Source organism: Psittacula echo (genome assembly GCF_963264785.1).
Source record: "Psittacula echo genome assembly, chromosome: 2".
Taxonomy (NCBI): Eukaryota; Metazoa; Chordata; class Aves; order Psittaciformes; family Psittacidae; genus Psittacula; species Psittacula echo.
The window spans coordinates 67,786,447-67,809,298 of NC_137737.1; the positions used below are offsets into that span (position 1 = coordinate 67,786,447).

General features: G+C 43.6%; 1 protein-coding gene across 1 annotated transcript in view; it reads right to left on the reverse strand.

Annotated features, from left to right (window-relative positions):
* PHACTR1 (phosphatase and actin regulator 1) overlaps positions 1-22,852 on the reverse strand; it is a gene marked incomplete at its 3' end in the record, with an annotated part of 311,992 nt that overhangs the window by 19,835 nt on the left and 269,305 nt on the right. The window lies entirely within an intron of this gene.

Sequence of the window (22,852 nt, forward strand, 5' to 3'; positions counted from 1 at the left end):
CTGCTGATTTTAAACACTCAGCCTCTGGGAGATGGTGGTTCTTCTGCAGCTATAAAGAAGCCTGTGGCAATGACTAGGGCAGATTAAAGCAGGCAGAGACCCTTGTTCATCCCTGGGAAAATGAGTGAAGCACCACTGAGATAGAGTTTAGATGAGAACTAGTTAGACAATTTTGCTAGGACCAAGTCTGGAATAAGCATAAATTATATGGATAGGGGGTAGAGTCTAAATTAAAATCTGCATAATTTTAGTTGAAAATTTAATTTTCCTGCCTAGATTGCATTGAGGACTTTGAGGAAAACTAATGAGCAAATTTTCTGCTTGCTGAAGCATCTGCAGGTACTGAAAAATATAATGAAGCTGACCCTTTGTTTAAAACTCTGAACCTGACCAATTTGTTTTCTCATTTTTTAGCCCATGTGAGTCCATTCCTGACTCACAGCTCCGAGGAACTGATTTATTTTGATTTTTATTTACTCTTGGGAATGTCACAAGCTGCCCAAGAAAGAAAAGGCTGTCCAGATTACGTCTCCTGAGGAAAGAGAATCATATTCAAAATGTAGATTTCAACAATTCATTATGTCTGCATAAAGTTATAATCCTGCCTATCATATACAGAACTTATTTCTTTAAAATACCCCAATAAAGCAGAATCATCTTGGACCACAAACTCTGTGTTTTGTTAAAAGAAATAGAAGAATGACCAGATAGTCCTATGACTCTGAGTAGAAACAGTGTGACTAATGACATACCCAAGTCATTAATCTTTCATTAGACCACAGTACCACAATGCAGACACACACCCGCATTCACCCTGGGAATTGCTTAATTTCTTATTCATTTCTAGCCAAGTAGTGCTAGACATTGAGATTCAGATTTTGTCTGAATATTAATAATAATATTAACTGCAATAATAATATTAACTGTATTTTAATTATATTAACTGTAAAATGCCTATCAATACATGGAACACTGCAAGATCATGCATGCTTATGTCTCACACCTCAAGGCCTAAAATGGAGCCTCTCCTGTTTCAATAACATCAAACCTTTTAGCCAAATGCTGGCTGTTCACACAAAATATGAACATGAAAGTTTAAATGATTTTTTTAAAAAGGGCATGGTGGAATTAAGATAGTTACACCACAGGAGCTTTCAGCATTAATTCTCAAATCTCTTAACCCTAATCCCAAGAACAAAATATCTAACAACTGCAGCAGGAAACAAAAAGACCAATCTTTTTTAGAGGAGGGAATTTACTGTGTATCTAATTCAAGAATATATTTTTGGAACAATAAAAATGGGGTATTTTTGAGTGCTAGGAATCCAGAGGGAAAAATATACTAAACACTGGTTGAAAATCTAAAGCATGCCAGAAAAAACAGATGGATGTTAGGACCCATTGTAATAAAAAAATGTTCTAAAATGTTAGTGATTGTCCTTCTGTTGTCTGTACAGCATTGTGAGGAGACGCTTCTCCAAAGGCAATAATATTGAACCAAAAGCTGATTTTACAAAGCTGAAGAAATCATACTTTACAGTTCAAGGTCAATGCATGAATGACTTGAATAAAATGGCACCATGTAAAACAATCAGAGCTGAACAGATATACTTGCTATCTATAGGCATTTTGGTGTCTGGTTTGTTATAAAATTACCCCTTGTCCTATCGCTACAGTCCTTAATGAATAGTCCCTCCCCAGCATTCTTATAGCCCCCCTTCAGATACTGGAAGGCTGCTCTGAGGTCTCCACGCAGCCTTCTCTTCTCCAGCCTAAACAGCCCCAACTTTCTCAGCCTGTCTCCATACGGGAGGTGCTCCAGTCCCCTGATCATCCTCGTGGCCCTCCTCTGGACTTGTTCCAACAGTTCCATGTCCTTTTTATGCTGAGGACACCAGAACTGCACACAATACCCCAAGTGAGGTCTCACGAGAGCAGAGTAGAGGGGCAGGGTCACCTCCCTGGACCTGCTGGTCATGCTCCTTTTGATGCAGCCCAGGATACGGTTGGCTTTCTGGACTGTGAGCGCACACTGAAGCCAGCTCATAGAATCACAGAATCTTAAAATGTTCAGTTTCACATTGATATTTGTCCCCAGTCTGCTGCCAAAGGGCTTCCTGGACAATCCTATAGGTGGTTCTACCAAACAACAGACTGAGGAAGAGGCCAAGATCCCTTCAGTTCTCTGCCACCCAATCAAGCCAGCTGTGAGTGGAGTTGTTACATCAGCCCCTGGTGGTTTTAGCAGCTTGGATTAAACAAATTTGGGGTCTTCCTCTAGTCTCTAGCACATGGCTGCTTCTTACCATACATATTACGCTCTTAAAAGTAGAGCCATCTCTGTGCATGAGCCAGAATAGCAGACCCCCTTTCCCAGGCATGCTCCTCTGCCCCAGCTCAGGGATGCTCACATGGGTCGAACATGCTTTGATATGGGAGTAAAGCAGTTTTTCCTGTGCATGTTGTGACCTTGGTATAGAGAGAGGAAGCAATGCTTTAGGTGGGAAGGAGGTCTGTGAGGCCAGGTGAGAAACTGCAGAGGACGGGGCAGCAACAGGAGCACAGCCCCACTTCCCAAACTTCCCATAACCCTTTAAAACCCCACTCATTTTCCCCAGTGCCCTTCTCCTCTAAAGATCCTCTTCTGAGAAATCTGCTGCCACAAACTTAAATGTCACCTATGCTGAGAAGCATCTGATGGCTCCAAGAAAGGGTTAAGGGATGAAGCGCATGAGGGAGGAACCACCTTCCTTATATTTAGCTAGTGTGAAGATCAGACCTCCTAATGGGCCTCTGTGGACCACAGAGACTATGTGGTGATTGTATATGGACCACAGTGACTGTATGTACGTAGACTGCACTAGTAGGTATCTTACACTTCTAGCACTGTCAAAATGCAATTTGTCTTATTAAAAAAGCAACAGCACTCTATCTTCTTATTCACATATGCACTAAGAAACACAACTGTAATCTTTAAATATCAAGCCAGGAATATCCAAAACACGTAAACAAACAAACCAGTTCTGGTTGGCAGTCCGAATAATCTGTGACCGTCATGGCAATCTCAATCCAAAATGCAGAAAGCTGTTGGTTTTAACGAAGGAAACTTGAGCAGGGAGCTTTACCAGCTTGCTGATGGCAAGCTTAAACACAGGCGACATGAAAAAGTCTCCTTTGTTACTGCAGCAGTTATAGACCACTCAAAGAGCAGAGAGAAGAATCATGTATATCCCCTGACCATGTTAATTTGTTATAGACCACCCTACCAGCGCCAGCATGAAGAAAGGCAAATGAACCATACTGCAGAAACCAACTTCATCCCCAGACAGGCACCTTACATTGGTAATGTCAAAAAAGCACAACTTACCCACTTTCTGAGAAATTAATCAAAAGCTAAAATACTCAGTGACTTGGAACAGCCACAATATAGGAATTCCAAGTAAATGCTTTTGTAAGAGAAGTTGGCAGTAATCAGCAATTCAAAACCACGGCAATTCAGCTTCTAGGAGAAAAGATGCATAGGAAATAGCATGGTGCCCACACTTGTTACTGAAGTAGAAAATTCTGGGAAGTGAACGAATTTTGAGAGACTTAAGAGTGAATAACTATTTTGTGCCAGAGGGATTTCAGAGCCCCAGATGGCATGAAAGGCAGGTGATAAATAGCAGTGACTTACTGCAAAGGGCTGCAGCCTAAAAAATCTTTAAGATTAAGAATTAGGGCTAGGTGAAATGTTTTTGACAAAAAGCAAAATTGCCAAAAAACTGAGTTCCAGCAGGTCAGAAACTATCTGCAGGGTGAGGTCAAACCTAGTGAGTAGTTAAAAAAAACAAAAAAGGGAAAGTATTAAAAAAGCATTAAGGAAGTGCACTGAACAAAATCATAGAATGGTTAGGGTTGGAAAGGACCTTAAGATCACCTAGTTCCAACCCCGCTGCCATGGGCAGGGATGCCTCACCCTAGACAAGGTTGTCAAGGCCCTCTCCAACCTGTTCTTGAACACTGCCAGGGATGGGGCAGCCACAACTTCCCTGGGTAACCTGTGCCAGGGCCTCACCACCCTCACAGTAAGGTATTTCTTCCTTATATTTAACCTAAATCTCTCTTATAGAATCATAGAATCATAGAATAGTTAGGGTTGGAAAGGACCTTGAGATCATCTAGTTCCAACCCCCCTGCCATGGGCAGGGACACCCCACACTAAACCATATCACCCAAGGCCTCATCCAACCTGGCCTTGAACACCGCCAGGGATGGAGCATTCACAGCCTCCCTGGGCAACCCATTCCAGTGCCTCACCACCCTCACAGTAAAGAATTTCTTCCTTATATCCAATCTAAACTTCCCCTGTTTAAGTTTGAACCCGTTACCCCTTGTCCTGTCACTACAGTCCCTGATGAACAGTCCATCCCCAGCATCCTTGTAGGCCCCCTTCAGATACTAGAAGGCTGCTATGAGGTCTCCACACAGCCTTCTCTTCTCCAGGCTGAACAGCCCCAACTTTCTCAGCCTATCTTCATACGGGAGGTGCTCCAGTCCCCTGATCATCCTCGTGGCCCTCCTCTGGACTTGTTCCAACAGTTCCATGTCCTTTTTATGCTGAGGACACCAGAACTGCACACAATACTCCAAGTGAGGTCTCACAAGAGCAGAGTAGAGGGGCAGGATCACCTCCTTCGACCTGCTGGTCACACTCCTCTTGATGCAGCCCAGGATACGGTTGGCTTTCTGGGCTGCGAGCACACACTGCAGCCAGCTCATGTTATGTTTCTCATCGACCGACACCCCCAAGTCCTTCTCTGCAGGGCTGCTCTGAATCTCTTCTCTGCCCAACCTGTAGCTGTGCCTGGGATTGCTCCGACCCAGGTGTAGGACCTTGCACTTGGCATGGTTAAACTTCATAAGGTTGGCATCAGCCCACCTCACAAGCGTGTCGAGGTCCCTCTGGATGGTATTCCTTCCCTCCAACGTATCAACCGAACCACACAGCTTGGTGTCATCGGCAAACTTGCTGAGGGCGCACTCAATCCCACTGTCCATGTCAGTGACAAAGATGTTGAACAAGACCGGTCCCAACACCGATCCCTGAGGGACACCACTCGTTACCGGTCTCCAGCCAGACATTGAGCCATTGACCACAACTCTTTGCGTGCGGCCATCCAGCCAGTTCTTTATCCACTGAGTGGTCCACCCATCAAATTGATGTCTCTCCAGTGTAAGAGACAAGGATGTCGTGTGGGACAGTGTCAAAGGCTTTGCACAAGTCCAGGTAGATGACGTCAACTGCTCTGCCCCTGTCCATCAGTTTCGTAGCCCCATCATAGAATGCCACCAAATTTGTCAGCCAGGATTTCCCCTTAGTGAAGCCATGCTGGCTGTCACCAAGCACCTTGTTGTTTTTCATGTGCCTTAGCATGCCTTCCAGGAGAATCTGCTCCAAGATTTTGCCAGGCACAGAGGTGAGACTGACTGGTCTGTAATTCCCCGGGTCATCCACTTTCCTCTTCTTGAAAATGGGGGTTATATTTCCCTTTTTCCAGTTGTCGGGAACTTCACCTGACTGCCATGATTTTTCAAATATGATGGCCAGTGGCTTAGCAACTTCATTCGCCAGCTCCTTCAGGACCCGCGGATGGATTCCGTCAGGTCCCATGGACTTGTGTACGTTTAGGTTTTTAAGATGGTCTCGAACCAGATCCTCTCCTACAGATCCTCTTGTCTAAGTTTGAACCCATTACCTCTTGGCCTATCACTACAGTCCCTGCCCATGGCAGGGGGCTGGAACTAGATGGTCTTAAGGTCTCTTCAAAACCTAACTCTTCTATGATTCTACGAAGAGTCCCTCTTTGGCATCGTTGTAGGCCCCCTTCAGATACTGGATGCTAGTTCTCAGTTTGAAATATAAAAATAAATGCCTCTATTTGCTATTTTTATTCTGTACCCCACTTTATTATTATTGTTAATTATGTTGTTTTATTTTAGTACCAAATGCAAAAAAAATCCCTTATTCAGCCAGCTCCAGTAGACACAACTGTTCTTGCATTAACTGCTATGGTAATAAAAGCACAAATCTACTGAAGCAGGTTGCAAGGAGAGCTCTTCCCTGTAGCTGCACTGCCAGCTGTACTGCAGATGTCCGGATCATTCCTAGCCATTTAACGGTCACATCTGCATCTGTGTTACCTGCTGATCACACTTTGTCTTTGTGCTCATTTTACCACACCGATTCTTTTGTACCTGCATCACTGTTTGCAAACTTGTTTCTTACCTTCGTAGAGAATTCATGTTTCACTATGATTTGCCCATTGTGTAAATACCCATCTCGCTCAAGAACACAATCTGTCCCCTTCCAGGGGGTGTGTATTTAACACCTTCACTGCCAGAGCCTACTTCTGCCTCTGTGCATTAGCAAAGAACAGAAATTTACTTAAAAAAATCATAGCATCTCATGGAATATCAATGAAAACATGCTGCACCTGAGACAGAAAATACCAAAAATGCCTAGTTAAAGAAAAAGAAGAAATTATTCACCCGGTTAAAATGGACCCCCCCATTTCCCCCACTAGCGCCTTAGGAAACTGCACAGTTGTTATTTTGACAAGATATTAGATATGATTTGCTCACAGCTATTCATCATCTTTAGGTTTAAATCTAGTGGCCTAAAAGCATGACAAGGTATATTTTAATCAGGAGAATTCTTGTCCCATCTGCATTTTCTTCTCTCAAAGTTATTGAGATGCATGTAATTACCCAGAGGCTAAATTTGGACCATAAAGTGATAATCTTTCTTCTGTTGTTGTTGCTTTGTAAGTATTTCCACAGCAAAACAAATGGAATGTTACAAAGAGGCTTATTACATCAAATACGGAATTAGCAGCAGGAATCAATAATCTCCAAAGTAACAAGATCGTATTTCCAGGCAAATACGCTTAACTTCAAAATAAACAGAGAACCCCCATGAAACAAAACACGTCCACAGGGACATTCAAACCCTGTGTGCTACACTGAACAGACTGCAGCCTTTCTCTTCATTTGCTGCATAGTGTGACACCAGCTTTTTATATTTTCTCCCTGAAGTTACAAAGGTTCAGTGCAACCCCTAACAAAGTTTCTTCATTCTGACTAGTGCCTGTATTCTTGCCTGCACATTCCCCACCTCCCTCAACACTTCATTAATGTAAAAACCTGCTGTGTTACCACAATCTAGCTGCTGGGTGGAGACCAGCATCCTTTTCATTATTGTTTTACTTAATTAGAGCTGATGTTGAACTATGGAAGAGGACGGAATGCCCCACAACATCTTCCATCTTCTTTATGTAAAATGGGAGAGAAACCTGTTCCTGGCCCAGCTGTCTTGAAGTCATTTCTCTTTTACACTTCAGATACTTCACTTCTTAAACCCCACTGAGACAGCGTTGTAGATGCCTTCCCTGTGACATTTCAAATCAGGCTGATATTAAACTCCACATTTTTGCAACTGTTAGTCCTCTAACACAAGACTACCTTAAACTGGTGACTGTTTTTTTGAGCTTCTTACTGTTCCAAATAGTTTATGTAGCTGGCATTCAGGCAAGGAGGCTGAAGAGAGTTAATAACTCAAAACATTTTGCATGCAAGACAGACAAAGTATGTTTGCTCATGGCTGCTGAAATGCCACAGGAGAAGCCTGGATTTCCCTGCAGGGTACCCTGAAATACATCTGTCCTGGGCTTTCAGTGCCCTGGTTTTGTGGCATCCATTTGTTTTCTGTATATCCAGCTGCAGTGAAGGCAAGGAGAGGGCTTGGAGAGAGGTAACACGGAATCAGCACAGTCACCCTGGCAAAAGTTCCTTCTGAATATGTATCGATGGTGCACAAAGTGTTCATAAAACTGGAAACTGCACCTACTGCTATGAGAGGCTATGGATTGGTGCTAAAACATGCTGGCTAGGATGGCCTGGGCAAACAGATGCAGTGCCTGCTTCCCAGTTCTGCTCAACCTCATTCTTAGTGTGAACATGCAATTTCTCATGCGTAAGTATTAAGCAGAAGTAAAAGAATACACTCAGACCCTCCTTCCAGCCCCCTCTGGCCAGTCATGTGGACTTGCATTTTGCTTTACAAGCATACTGAATTTACAACTGTACCTTGTAGTTTATTGGGTGTTAAACCCACTCTCATGACTGGAGATTATTTAGTGCTAGTAACAACTTTACTCCTACTTCACAGCAGTGTGCTCTGCTGAGCCCAGCTAATGAATGCCAGCTGTTAACGAAGAAAGGGAAGAAAATGTCTCACAACTACTAGGCTCTATCAGCTTTCTAAACTCTGATGAGCAGTGTTTTTGGCAAAATGTGCATCAAATACAGGCTTCTGTCCTATTTTCTTACTAGAGCCACTAGAACATTGCTGTAGTCTGCACTACTGCTGATCACTGCTGTTGCATAGATGCCAGACAGCACCATTGCAGGGAGAGGATGTTTCTGAGAGGAGCAAGCTCCCAATTCCCCAAATTGAGAAAGAACAATAAATTTCTGTTTGCTGGATCTGGATCCACCCAGAGAGAGCAGATTTCAAAGTTCTGCTTCAGATAGCCAGAAAAGGAGAAAAGAGTGCAAGGAATTGGAAAACTCTTGGAAGTGAAACTGTGACTGTTGTTTTGTTTTTTCTTCTATGGCAGAGGTGGACTAAGGGGATGAGGAGGTGCTGAGAAACACGCTTGTTGAAGGAAGTTGGGTGTCTGGAGTTGATTTCCATGTGGATACAGGGTTTCTGTGAGACATACTTGTTTAGAAACTGAGTCCTGGTAATATTTTCCATGGAGCAGAGCACAGGGAGTTTGGTTTCAAGGGCTAACTCTGTACATTCTTGGAAGTGAAGTGAGCTAGAGACTCTTATGGTCTACATGTCATAGACAGGCATTTCTCAGAGCTTGTGACTTGGCTACACTGTGCTGGCACAGCCATTGTGCAATAACCGAAAGCAGGAGAGGTTTGTCAAGCATTGGATCAGAACAGCTGTGTGACAGACACATTCACAGTAACCTTAGTCTGGGGGGCGTGAAGAGTGTTAGGATTCAGAAAAGTCTGAGACAGAACTTGGCCACCCTGCAGTGCCAAAGGCACACAAAAACTCAGCCAACAACATCATGCACTTCAAAAAACGAAGATGCTGCTAACATACAAAGACTTTGTCAGCTTTTCTGATGCCTTATGCTATCACAGAATGGTGGAGGTTGCTGCCTAGAGCCAGGACTGTGTCCAAATGGCTTCTGAGTATCTCCAAGGAGGAAGACTCCAAAACCTCTCTGGGCAGCCCATGCCAGTGCTTGGTCACCCTCACAGTGAGAAAGTGTTTCCTGCTGTTCAGGGGGAACCTTTCATGTTTAATTTGTGCCTGTTGCCTCTGGTCCTGTCACTGTGCACCACTGAGAAAAGTCTGGCTCCATCCCCTTGTACCCTCTCTTCAGGTATTTATACACATTGATCTCCCGAGCCAATTTATACACAAGATCCCAATTTATACACAAGATCTCCCCTCAGCTGTCTCTTCTCCAGGCTGAACAGCCCCAGCTCCCACAGCCTTTGCTCAAAGCAGAGATGCTCCAGTCCCGTAATAATCTCTGTGGCCCTTCACTGGACTCTCTCCCATATGCCCATCCCTCTCTTGTACTGGGCAGCCCAGAACTCAACACAGCACTCCAGATGTGGCCTCAGCAGTACTGAATAGAGGGAAAGGATCACCTCCCTCGACCTGCTGGTAATAGTTTTTCTAATGCAAGTCCACGAGGGCATGTTGCTGGCTCATGTCCAACTTGATGTCCCCCAGGACTCCCAGATCCTTTTCTGTCAAACTGCTCTCTAGCTGGACAACCCCCCAGCATACATTAGTGCATGGGGTTGTCTTCTCAAATGTAGGAATTGGCACTTGCCTTTGTTGAACTTAATGAGATTCCTGTCAGCCCATTTCTCCAGCTTATCAAGGTCCCTCCCGCTGGATGGTAGCATGCTCCTCTGTTGCATCAGCCAGTTTTAAGTCATTAGCAAGTTTGCTGAGGGTACTCTCTGCCCAGCATCCAGATCATTAATGAATGATGTTAAAGAGGACTGGACCCAGTATGGACCCCTTGGGGTATGCTGCTAATTACTGGCCTCCAACTGGACCTTATGCCACCAATCAGGGGCCTTTGGTCATGTCCATTCAGGCAGTTTTCAATCTATCTGCCCACTAGCACATAATTCAATAACTTCACTCTGAGTATCTTATGTGAGACAATGTTGAAAGCCTTACTAAAGTCTACACAGACACTATCTACTGCTCCCCCTTGTCTACCGAGCCAGTCAATTCATTGTAGAGGTCAATCATGTTGATCAAGCATGACTTCCCCTTGTGAATCCATGCTGGCTACTCCTAATGACTTTCTTGTCCTTTATGCGCCTGGATATGGTTTCCAGAATTATCTGCTCCATCACCTTCTCAGTGATCAAAGTGAGGCTGACTGGCCTATAATTCCCTGAGTCCTCCTTCTTGAACAGATGAGTGACATTTGCTTTCTTCCAGTCTTTGGGCACCTCTCCCAGGTTGCCAAGACCGATCAAAAAAACATTAAAGAAAATAAAGATGGCACTTAATCTTCAGTACTGCTGGGTCAAATCCATCCTTTTAGATATACTGAATAGTATCCTTTTAGGTATGCTGAATAGTGAGGCAGCATTGCTCTCTCCTGAAGATCTTAACACCTGCCCTAATTATTAAAACATGACATGCCTAGTGACAAGTGCAAAGAACTGAGAGAAAGGCAAGGTACAGTGATGGGCAGGTGGGAGAATGAAATCTGAGGCAGCCAAGTGTGCAGTGATCACAGAGGATGCTGAGGTAAGTGAGCAGTGATGCCTACTATTCCCTCACTGATGCCTTGCATTTCCCCATCGTGGTCTTTATATCTGCTCCAAAATCCTCAGACTGAGGTCAAGTGCTGTACACTACCTTGAACTGGGGTGGGGCTACCAGCACTACTGAAATATAAGACAGGATGAAGACTCTGAAGAGAAGAATTAGTCAAGACAAAGTGAAATAAAAGTAACTCCCAAAAATGTTTCCCATGACAAGGGTTTCAAAGGCAAAAATCGTACCTTTTCACTGCTACAGAGCCTTTTTTCATCTGTCGTGTTACATTAGAAAACATGATCGAGACCTTAACTCACTGAAATTTATGCAGTGCAAAATGTTGACGGCTTTTCTAACTGCAGCAGAGCATTAGATTTTCTTTGCTAGTCTGAGGGGAAGATGAAATGGATGGTGGAGTATCACATAGCTCTACGATTCCTGCAATTGCACAGGTCTCTCTACCTCAGCATATATGTCTGCCTAGATAAGGGAAACGTTAATGGTTCTGGCCCAATCCAAGGGTGAAGGACACCAGGCATTTACACTCAGTTGTTAATTGGGACAAGGGAAGGAGTCTCTGGCAATGTTCTGGCCCTGGGACATCATCTGCTTCTTCTGAAATGAGCACAGGAAGGTTTTGGGATCAGCTGGAGAATGCCCTGTTGGGGAGATTCAAGAAGACACCAAACTCCTGTCAGGGAAATTGCTCCCCACTTCGAGATCGATGTGCAGCTGCAGTGTGTCCATAAACCTGACTCCTAACAAACCGATTCCTGTCAGAGATGCTGCCTGCCCTCTTTCTTTTACAGATGAAACCTGGGCAAGGAAGACCTTGCAGTGGGGCAGAGATTGCTCTAGCAAAGTTGGGGACCATAGTTTGGATGCTCAAACTTCCCAGTGCAGCGGAACAGGCCAAAGGAGCTCGTTACTCACACTGCTCCTAGGCTTAGTTGAAGGTGTGCCAGCTGATGGGGCAGTGAAAACACCTTCAAGGCAGATGGCTAGGGACCTTTCCCTGTAGTTTCTGTGAGGGTCTCATAAGGATGGCATTTACCTGCAGTTTACATCTCCCTGTGTGTGGGAGCAAAGGGCCTGGGTGCAACCGAGCTGCCATTTGAGGTGCCCCCAAATCATAGAATCATAGAATAGTTAGGGTTGGAAAGGACCTTGAGATCATCTAGTTCCAACCCCCCTGCCATGGGCAGGGACACCTCACACCAAAACATGTCACCCGAGGCTCTCTCCAACCTGGCCTTGAACACCGCCAGGGATGGAGCATTCACAACTTCCCTGGGCAACCCATTCCAGTGCCTCACCACCCTAACAGGAAAGAACTTCTTCCTTATATCCAATCTAAACTTCCCCTGTTGAACCCATTACCCCTTGTCCTGTCACTACAGTGCCTAATGAAGAGTCCCTCCCCAGCAACCTTTTAGGCCCCCTTCAGATACTGGAAGGCTGCTATGAGGTCTCCACGCAGCCTTCTCTTCTCCAGGCTGAACAGCCCCAACTTTCTCAGCCTATCTTCATACGGGAGGTGCTCCAGTCCCCTGATCATCCTCGTGGCCCTCCTCTGGACTTGTTCCAATAGTTCCATATCCTTTTTATGTTGAGGACACCCGAACTGCACACAATACTCCAAGTGAGGTCTCATGAGAGCAGAGTAGAGGGGCAGGATTACCTCCTTCGACCTGCTGGTCATGCTGCTTTTGATGCAGCCCAGGATACAGTTGGCTTTCTGGGCTGCGAGTGCACACTGAAGCCGGCTCATGTTATGTTTCTCATTGACCAACACCCCCAAGTCCTTCTCTGCAGGGCTGCTCTGAATCTCTTCTCTGCCCAACCTGTAGCTGTGCCTGGGATTGCTCCGACCCAGGTGTAGGGCCTTGCGGCCATCCACCATCCCACCAAGTAACTGAGGTCCCCATGCACAGGCAGGAGAAGGGGCCATGGTCTAGGCACCATTCCCCACTGAAGGAGCAGGCTGGCGCTTTTGCAGCTCCTGCTGTTTTTGATCAGGGTCTCCTGCTTGCCAGGCTAGCTTTTAAATCAAAGCCAGTTGATTGCAAGGAGGCAGAAGACTGTTTCTGTCTTGATTACTGCAACAAAGGACATTGTGAAGACTCTTCCAGCATGCTAAAAAACTCACGTATTCTGTAGGATAAATAGTCCAGCTTGACATTACAGATGTTGGCTCATTTAGCAAATACAATATATTGAATGCTTATTTTATTTATTACCCATTAACTATTAGTGTTGCTGCCTCCTGAATTCAGGATGTCAGTGAAGAACCAGGTTACGAATTTACCTTCGTGTTAAACATACCTTCCCTGTAGTTTGCTGGTTTGAAAATTATTTATCATCAGAAAGGCAAGTAATGAACATTTCAGGTTGCACACTTAGAGACATGTTGATGTAGTCTACTACACATGAGAATGGTTCGTCTTCACTGAAGTTGTTAACATAAACAGTAATTTCACATAGTCAGATCTGAGGTTAAGGACTTAATTTAATATGGTCTGTGCAGTGCTTATGAATCCCAGTGCACTGAAATATGAGAATAATTGTCATCTGTACTTGGCTCTAAAAGACTAGTTGTAACTTTTCTGCATATATGCAAAAGAAGTCCCTGTTCGTCTCTAAGTGAATCTTGCGTTAACACTACGTCTTAGGGAAAACATGTAAAATTCCAAACTTACATTAATTGTACCAGGTGTAGCAGTAAGTATATTCTCTTTGTTGGTACATTTATCCCGAAGATATTTAAAACGCTATAAATCAAACATGTAAAACATTAAATCCTGTTTACTACGGGGCCAACTCTTCAAAAAGTCAACTCTATTTACTCACATACAATAACCAGCATATGAAACTCCTGCATTTCTGGACATAGATAGATGACCATGCACATAAGTTACACCTACTTCTTTAGCTTGTGCTCACAGTAATAGTCACTGTGCATATATATGTGAGCATATATATATATATATTTAAAAGCTGATTGGAGTCAGAACAAAAAAACTGGTTTTCTGTTTGACTCCTTTACAAGGTTTACTTACGTTAATCTGCACATGCATTGCCACAATATGCCAAAGAGGGAAAAAAATTGCAACTTCTGAGTGAGGTTAAATATTTTGCTCAAAAAGCAACTTCTCCATTTTACAATCACCAGCCTATAAAGTGAAATTTATTCCTGCCAGTCTGCTTCTTTTATCTACTTGTACTGCCATCTGATTTGTTTCCATTATGAAAATTACAAGGTCATTCAAGCTGAGCAACTGTTGTACTTATGATTAACTCTCCACAATCAGCAGACACAAAACATGAAGATGTATGGTTAGATTTTTTTCAAGGTGGAAATTTATGAACTAGTTCTTAATGGAGCTGGCCTAATTTGTCAGCATAGCCAGCAAAAGAAAAATAAAAGACAACAAAAAACCTCCTTTTTTTTCTTTTTTCTTAAAGCCAGAATATAATATTTTGAATCAACTACTTCTTTGCTTGTGTTTGCTTCACCTGCTTTTATTAATATTTGTCATTCTTTTACTCAAAAGAGAGTACTGAATGGACTCCATGTGGCCTCTTGTTTATTGGAGAAATAAAAGACTACTTCTATTGCCAACGTATGTTACTTCACTACTGTCATAAGCTTGCATTATATCACCATGAATTGTTTTGCCCAGCAGAGAAATGTGGCTTCCTCTGAGGTAAAAGCTGACAGTTGTTTGACAACTAAAAGCAATCAATTTGGGGCAGAAAATGAAGAATACGACACCCCACTGAAACTGCAAAGGAAACTAAGGTAGACTAAATATATTTGTCTCAGCTACCTTGACAGCCTAACTCAGACCTCAAATACAGACTGCATCAGGGGGCTGAAGAGCGTAGGAAGCATAAAGTGGAAATTGTAACCCCATAAAGTATTCTGCCTTGTCTTCTGCAGAGAATGGACAGGAGAAACAGATGCTGCAACAACAGCACAGATTGACTTGCACTGCTTCCATGAGAGCAGGCAATGGAAGCAGTGACAAACCCCAGGAATAAAAATGCCTTCCCATGCTGGTGACATCTCTGATTGAAATGAACTTTTGACACAGAGAAAACACTTTCCATTTCATCAGCTGCCACAGGGGTCCCTCTGGGGAGACCTTGCCTTCAAATGCCACTTCCTGTTGCCTGTCACCTACCATTAAAAGCATCCCTCTCCTCAGCACACCATTCCTCCTCCTTTATAGTAATGTAAATAAATTGTCTCTGCACATTTGAAGCCTCATCTTCTACCACGGAGAGAAACATCTGCCCAAGGACAGACTATATCTGCTCTGCGAGGCCTTGCTCTCATACATAAAAAACATTTGCTGACATAGGTTGAGTGAAACTTGTGGTAGTAGGGGTCCATCCCATCCCGAGGTGGAGCTGTGACAGAGGAGAGATGACACTGCCAGGGCCCATTCAGACCATAGGTTAAAGACACTGTTCATCCCACAAATGAGGGAGCACGCAGAGGTGATGTGTTCTGCAATGACATTACCCACTGTCACCTCCCTTTTCCCTTGAATGCTCCATTGACCTTTTGCCACAGCAAATTACTAAGATGAAGCAAACTCATGCTTTCAGTTGTTGAAACTCACATCAAAACAATAGTAATAGTCATGTATGATATTAGACTATTCTTCTGTGATAACTGATGATGTTAGCTATAAAAATTCCTAATGTAAAGAGACAAGTTCAAACTGTGCTCAGAGAAGAGGATTCTTGTCCTACTTTCTACTGAAACACAGATGTCAAAAGAAATCCTGGTATCTGGGTGGTTTTTCAAAAGCACACAAACTTTTGCTGTCATTGCAAGTTTGTTGACTAACAGAATTTTCCAAAGTTCATAGGCCCATATGTGCATTTGGAGACCCCAACATACCTTAAGTATATATATATATACAAACAAGTGTTTCTTTCAGTCACTTGCCTGGGGTTGGAAAGCCTGTGGTAGATGCAGCCTTCGCAGAGCGTTTTAACCACCTTTCTTTTCAGTGTAACAGAGCTCACCAGGACATCAATCACAGGAAAGAGGGCTGACAAGGGGCTTGAGAGCCCATCTTCCATCCGTACCCCAGCACAGAGTATTTTTTACTGGTGGTTGAGCCCAGATGTGTAATGATAACTCTGTTTCAGCTTGTCACCCATAGATAATCACCTGATTTTGCTGCCTTCCTCCTGATGCTAAGGACAATTTAGATAGCTCCCTTGGGGTTTCCACAAATGTACAGCTTCCTCACAGAGCTAAACTAAAAAGAAAAAAACAAAATCATGTTTTCCCTAGCTACCACCGTGGCTAAAAGCCAGGCTCAGACCTCTGCAGCTTTTTTTTGGTCACCCCCATTCATGCATCCAGTGTTGTTGCATCGCCCCTTCTAATCCTGGATTTAGATGAGCTTGTTTACCATAATCCTATTTTCTGTGTGATTTATCCCCAGCACCCGCCGTGCAAAGAGGCAAGCTACACACACAGACACACGTGTGTGCGTGCTGCCATTGGGGATGAGCTCTTGCCTTAGGCACATGCTTTTCTCTCATTAGTAGAAACTAACAATAAGTGCAAGAATTGCAGACGTCAGAGGTAATTAGGAGGAAATTATTTCACGTTACCCAACAAAATGAGGTTTGTGAATAAAGACTAATCCTGCTGTCTGCCCATTCTTTTATCCCTAAATGACCCTGAGATGGGGAGGGCACACAAAATGCTCTCCACCACAGGGCTTCCTGCTCAACAGGGGCCATCTTGCTGCCATCCTCTGTCTGAATAAACCCTCCCTTCAACAGGATGGCAGTGCTGTTTAAATAATTAACCATTTCAAAAAGCTGAACCTCCTCATAGCGTGACGCTTAAGTAAATAAACACGATGACTTCAGACTATTCAGTCTCCTCAGGCCTCTGAAGGAACTGCTGTGCATTTTAACAACTGTGCAAGCCTTGCAGACTGACCTTTCCTCAGCACTGGCAATACCTCCATCACCTTCGCGGTGATGTTGAAGACACAATCCTTTTCCCTAATTACCCAATTTTTCTACTCTTGTTTCTGGTTCATGTCTTTCCTTCTGTTTACAAACACACTCTACTGCTCTTTCTCCCAAGTATTCTCCCTCAAGCAGGGGGACATACACACAACTGGCACCTGATGTGAAGAGGTTCAAAAACCTCACAGCAGTCTCCTGACATTTTAAAAATCAATGATAATTTTTTATACTTGTGGGAATTCACCACGTTCATTTCATCACCAGACTTCTGTTTCTAGGCAGTATAATTCAGTACAGCCAAGGAAGACATAACATTGATCAGCGAATGCGTAGAGTAGATTACCTTTCTGATTGAGGTAGTAGGTGACCACCATCCGTCAAACTTGCCGCTCCCTAACAAAGATTTATGACTTTTCATGCTACATTTCTCAGTCACAGACATCTCAGAACTATTTCCAAAGCATCAATGGGACTATAAACATATCTAGCAGGTGTGTATGTCCATATCTCAAGTGTACAAATTTACAGCCGTACGCAACACAGACAGTGTCTCTGTGATCTACTTTCATACTTCCTATCCTTTGCCTCATGATACTTGCAATCCACTACTTATATTGCTTCAGATCAAGATTTTTCCATTTGCTGCTGTAAGGACAGCATCCCCTAAGGAACTGTAGTGAATAAATCTAGGGCTATAAAAACAAAAAGCAGAGCACTACTGTATATCTGAAAGGAGAGCCTGCCATTGATTCACTGCTTTAAAGACAGCAGAGCATACCCAATGACATACTCAAAGATTCAGTTGAACACTGGAATGTTCATCAGTCAGTCACATGAAAGGCAAAAGGTAGTGTGTGGACACTGCAAGAAGTTACTTTCTTGTTTGTTTCTAATTGAATTATTTTCTATGTAATTATTTAATGTGCAGAGGGCTGCTCCCCCATCTCATCTCTCTCTGCTTTCATATTGGGCATGGTCTTGGGTTAAATGTGACTCCTACAACTGACAGCTTTTGGCAGCAGCACAGCACTAAATCTTAGAGGGCTGCAAAACCTTAATGAGTTGCCTGTGGCACCTGGCAGGGATGGGTAGCAGTCCCTCGACCTGCACTGCTCATCTGTGGACAGCCTTTGTGTATCTCCCCTGCCTCACCTGTAGCCAGCCTGCCCTCTGCCCTGAGGTGGGTAGGAGTGTGCTGATGAGAGAGACATCATGCTGACCAGTAATAAAACTGTGAACATCATAAAGTTCCCTTAACACCAATTATTACCAATGTGATGATATTTTGCATGATTAGATCATCCTGTTCCAGCAGATGGAAAAAAAACAGGATGGAAACAATTCAGGGAAAATAGAAAAGGACACTGCCGTGCGTTCTTGAGAGGCAGTGGACCCAAATCTCAGCTTTAATACTCCTGTATCTAACTACTAATGAGCACTTTCACTAGCCTTGGGGGGATAAGAGACTCAAGAAAGACTTGCGTGCTTTAGAAAGCCTCTCTAGTTGGATGTGTGGCAGATCAGCCATAGTCTAAAGATATGTTGTTTCAAGGTATGGGAAAGACTTTGTGAAAGTCACTCAAAGAAGCCAGGTCTTCCTGGTTCAAAGGAGTGCAAAGTCCTCAGCAAAGTCTGGTGTAGTGTATAGCTATAGAGAAATACAGATACATTTTCTCTAAAGGGCTCTAGTGCTTACTAGAATAAATAATATATTGATTGAGGAAGTTGGTGTGATCTCTCATGACCACCATTATGATTCCTTGGTGAAAAAGGAGTGCAAGGACCAGCACTGAAGCACCTGTCTCAGTACCAGATGGTCACAGAATCACAGAATCCCAAGGGTTGGAAGGGACCTCAAAAGATCATCTAGTCCAACCCCCCTGCAAGAGCAGGGTAACCTAGAGTGCATCACACAGGAACTTGTCCAGCCGGGCCTTGAATATCTCCAACGAAGAAGACTCCACAGCCCCCCTGGGCAACCTGTTCCAGTGCTCTGTCACTCTCACAGTAAAGAAGTTCTTCCTGATGTTCACATGGAACCTCTTATGCTCCAGTTTACACCCATTACCCCTTGTCCTATCACTGGACATCACTGAGAAAAGCCTAGCTCCATCATCCTGACACTCACCCTTTACATATTTGTAAACATTGATGAGGTCACCCCTCAGTCTCCTCTTTTCCAAGCTAAAGAGACCCAGCTCCCTCAGCCTCTCCTCATAAGGGAGATATTCCACTCCCTTAATCATCCTTGTGGCTCTGCACTGGACTCTCTCCAGCAGGTCCCTGTCCTTCTTGAACTGAGGGGCCCAGAACTGGACACAATATTCCAGATGCGGCCTCACCAAGGCAGAGTAGAGGGGAAGGAGAACCTCTCTCGACCTCCTAACCACCCCCCTTCTAATGCACCCCAGGATGCCATTGGCCCTCTTGGCCACAAGGGCACATTGCTGGCTCATGGTCATCCTCCCATCCACCAGGACCCCCAGGTCCCTTTCCCCTTCACTACTTTCCAGCAGGTCAACCCCCAACCTGTACTGGTACATGGGGTTGTTCCTCCCCAGACGCAAGACCCTACACTTGCCCTTGTTGAATTTCATCAAGTTTCTCCCCGCCCAACTCTCCAGCCTGTCCAGGTCTCGCTGAATGGCAACACAGCCTTCTGGTGGTCCTGCTGTCTTTGGGAGACAGGCAGCTCTGCTGTGCATCACCCATCAGTACTGGTCCTCTTCCTCACCAGGGGCTTCTGACACTGCCCCTAGGAGAACCTCCAAGCTCAGATCCAGAGCCTGTCTGAGTCCCTGCTTCACAATCATAGCCTAGATATGCCACACTCCTCTCAGCCTGATAGCCACTGAAAGCTATATCCAGCTCCTCCTGGTCCCTGGCTCTGGCCTGAATAACCATGGGACCATTGCTTCTCAGCAGGTCCAACACATCCAGAGAGACAGGCAGAAGGCAAAAGTCTGTCTTTTCCCTCTGCCGGTTAACTTTCAGTGTTCTGGCTTTTCCTGTTTACATGCATTTCTTGAGCAGCTGTGAAGCTGTGCAGGCACCAGAGGGATAAAATGGAGGAGGAGACTGGGAAAAGCTGAGCAGGCAGAAAACACAAAGCAAGAAAACCATACCCATTTGAAGAGTTATTTAGCACAGAAGGTCTGCATTTCAGAGTAGAAGTTAACGGAGTTGTAAGAGTTTTTAGCAGCCAAGAACACAGCCTCCAGCATCCATTTCCTATTCCCAAGTCACACGTAGTTATGAGCTGTAAGTTCTGCATTTTACCTCACTATTTTTGCCCCTTGTTTCATAGTAGGTATTGTATTTTTGAGTAGTCCATTCTGGTTTCGTTAGAGGAGGAGGTCTTCTAATTAATTGCTGTAATTGCTGTGTAAAGACTGCCCAGAAATAGGCTATGGTGCAGGGGCCTATTCATATGGCTGGTATTTATGTGATGTAGGATCTCTTGCCATTGCTAGGATGTATGCTGGCATCTTGGGCATAAAGTTCCATTTTGCTTGGATCTACATGTGCTGAGCCATGATACAGGATACACACCAGAGAAGCATTACATTCATGTGAAGTGTTTCTATGATAGGCACAAAGGTTTTAATTTGTCTCATGACTGAGCTAATATTCATGTGTATAGCAGGCCAGATCTTGCTATAGGATATAGTTTCTGCAGCCTCACTCTTTCAACTGGTTTGGTGTAAGTCAAGCACTATTCTCTCAGCATGGGAAACAAGCAACATGGTGAAGTCTGCTCTAGAGTCTCTCTACCAGTTGGTGGATGCGATAATAAAGTCGTAACGATTTTCTGGGGCTAACTGAAGGTTCAGAGCTTCCAAGCTGCATTTGAATAGGATCTGAACAAACAGTTCTGGGCCAAATTGATTCCTGGTGCAACTCTAATAAAGCTGGAGGAATTACACCTGGGATGATTTTTGTCCCCCACAATATGTCAATGGTCAATCTCTCAATATGGCTGGCTATAGCCATCTTTAAAAATTATGTTCTCTTTATAGTATTAAATTTTGATCTGCCAAATGTGGCAGCCAATGAGCTTTCCCAAACTAGATACTGTGAGGACTATGCATAAATACTGAAGTATCCTAATCAGCCCCTTGGTGAAAATTAATGGATCCATTACAGACAATAATTATTTGCTGAAGTTTTTATTCTGCATTTTTTACTTCTGTAAGTAGCATATGTGATTTCATTGGCTGGCTATTTTAAATCATAGAGGACCATTGGTGGAACATTACAAATCCCTCTGAAATCCAAAATTGCCAGCTGCAATTATAGTCCGCATCTAGCATCTTCTCTGAGGACTATAAATGCTTCACAACTTTAATTTTGCTTGGCATCTGCATCACTGTGTGACAATTACTGAGCAAAGGATGGATTGATTCAGTAATGAAGTCTAGAGAATAAAGAAATACTGTCCAAACTGAAATATTCTCTCTACTTCAATCCAATATTCATCGGTCTGTGCACATGGATACATCACATTTAGATACAAAGCACTGGTAAGACAGGTACCTTCCTTTTTGCTGCTGAAGTCTGTGGCTTTTTGCATATTAGAGATGAGGAAAATTATTTGCTGTTAATACTTCTTGATTGGTTTTAACTATTCAAAAGGATGAGATACTAAGTTGTAAATACTAGTAATTAAAAGATCAGACTGGCAACTATATTACTGCAGATAAGGCTTACGAAATTTTATCTATTTCAGTAATGTTGCACTGGTATAAACTGGGAATGAAATAGCAGTGGCTCAGTTATTTCTGATCTTGTACATACACAGTTTTAATTATTTGAAGTATTTGTGATTGCTCCTTGTCCTAGCTATATTAGGAGACAAGATCAAGCATTATACCTCAGACTGAATGAGCAGAGATGCAATTGCAGGAACAAAGAACGACACTGTAAGAACATGGGGCTTACAAAGGAAGGATTCTGGGTATTGCCAAAATTAGTTTCCCTGTTAAAAAGAGATATGCTGAAGAAACATTCTTTAATGGGGGAGAAGCAGGTTTTGGAGAGGTGAGATATAAAACATTTATCATAAAAAACACCTGGGGCACAGTGAGCTGTGCAGAATTAATGTCTGCAGGTGACACTATTTTCCTTCATCAGACAGAGCTGTAAAACTCCTGCGAGACCTAAGTAATTTAGGCAAATGGGCAACAAAATGGAAATCCTGTCCAATGTCATTTCAAGGTCAAGCAGTGCATAGTAGGATACACTAAGAGACAAAAATTTCAACTCTTCACATGCTTCAAAAGGGTTCAAAATCAATCAAACACCAGGACCCTGCTATCATTTGCTGCTCTTCGGGACCCAGAGGCTCCGTGTGCAGCTGCAGGCTAACAAGGTATTAGACTGAATAAAGACTGGACTGAAAAATCACAGTACCAGCAAAGTGCAGCACCATCTTGCATACTTTGGGCATCACTGCTGAGGCCCTTCAACAAGAATACTGAAGAATTAGACAGGTTTTGGAGTAGGCTAAGCATGATCCAGCACAAAGACTTTCACAGACAGACTAGGAAGATGCTGTCAGTTTATTCCAAAGAGGCGACAGACAAGACCATAAACTGGTTGGTCTTCTATTTGTGGTTTTCTCAGAGTCACACTGGACTGAAACTAGCAGCATTCACCAGTTCTGCATACCATCAAGTTGATAACATAGAAGTATTAAACATATTTACAGAAATCATGATTGGAGCATAGAAAGTTCTCAGACGTTTCTACCTGACCTCAGCTTACTAATTCTTGACAGAAATCTTCCACATTTAATGGCTACCCCTCTATACCCCATGAAATACAGAAAACCAGAACAGCTGCTGAATAACACTGTTACGAAGAATAGAGTCTAGATAGGGTAAATCTGTTCAACCTGACCCAACAAAAGCAGGTACTAAAGGACATAAATATTTTGGGTCATGAAAAGACTCATCTACTCATGGGAGATGC